The sequence below is a fragment of the Gekko japonicus genome, unplaced genomic scaffold, assembly GCF_001447785.1.
Source record: "Gekko japonicus isolate JY-2015 unplaced genomic scaffold, Gekko_japonicus_V1.1 scaffold6068, whole genome shotgun sequence".
Taxonomy (NCBI): domain Eukaryota; kingdom Metazoa; phylum Chordata; class Lepidosauria; order Squamata; family Gekkonidae; genus Gekko; species Gekko japonicus.
In genome coordinates this window covers 24629-25320 of record NW_015164824.1, presented here as the reverse complement: position 1 = coordinate 25320, position 692 = coordinate 24629, and the positions used below count along the sequence as shown (strand labels likewise).

The window sequence follows — 692 nt, the reverse complement described above, 5'->3', positions numbered from 1 at the left end:
GTCAGGGTGTGTGGCATATGCAAATAAGTTATGCTAATTAGTTATGCTAATGAGCTCCTGCGCCTCTTTTTCTACTAAATGACCCCTGAACGTAACCAACGCTCCCTCTAAGCTATGGAGTCTTCTGAGCAAAAATTCTGCTTGGTGACCTCCTGGCACTACAGTGGTGAGCGAGCCATTTGCACGCTGCATGAATAAGTTTGCTCCGGAGCCACACTTCCTGAGCTGAGACAAAAATGTGCGCGCCGGAAGCTACAGAACTGTCAGCTAGCCCACACTAACTCAGCTCAGAGGGAACCCTGCATGCAACCATATTTTGCTGCGAGCGCTACTGCGGCAGGCGCTCCAAGAGAGCACGAAGAATGGGGGTGGAACGTGCCGTCAAGTCGCAGCTGACTTAACGGCAACCCTGTAGGGGTTTAAAGGCAGGAGATGTTCAGAGGCGGGTTGCTGTTGCCTACCTCCATGTCATGACCCTGGTATTCCTTGGAGGTCTCCCACCCAGGGGTCATTTCCTGCAGGAGTGCACAGGAGCAGAGCTCCAGCAATAAAGAGCCCAGGAGGCGGGCACATGCAACAAGCCCCACCCCCTGCTCCCAGCAGCCCTCAGTCAGAGCAAGAAGCAGCCAGGTAAGCTGCAGAGTTCCCCCCCCCCGGCCCCACGGTCCAAAACAGTCCAGTGGCCCCTTTAA

General features: G+C 54.9%; 1 protein-coding gene across 1 annotated transcript in view; it reads right to left on the bottom strand.

Moving 5' to 3' along the window:
• The window catches only part of LOC107109183 (protein zer-1 homolog), a 26588-nt gene that overhangs the window by 7972 nt on the left and 17924 nt on the right, over positions 1-692 (bottom strand). The window lies entirely within an intron of this gene.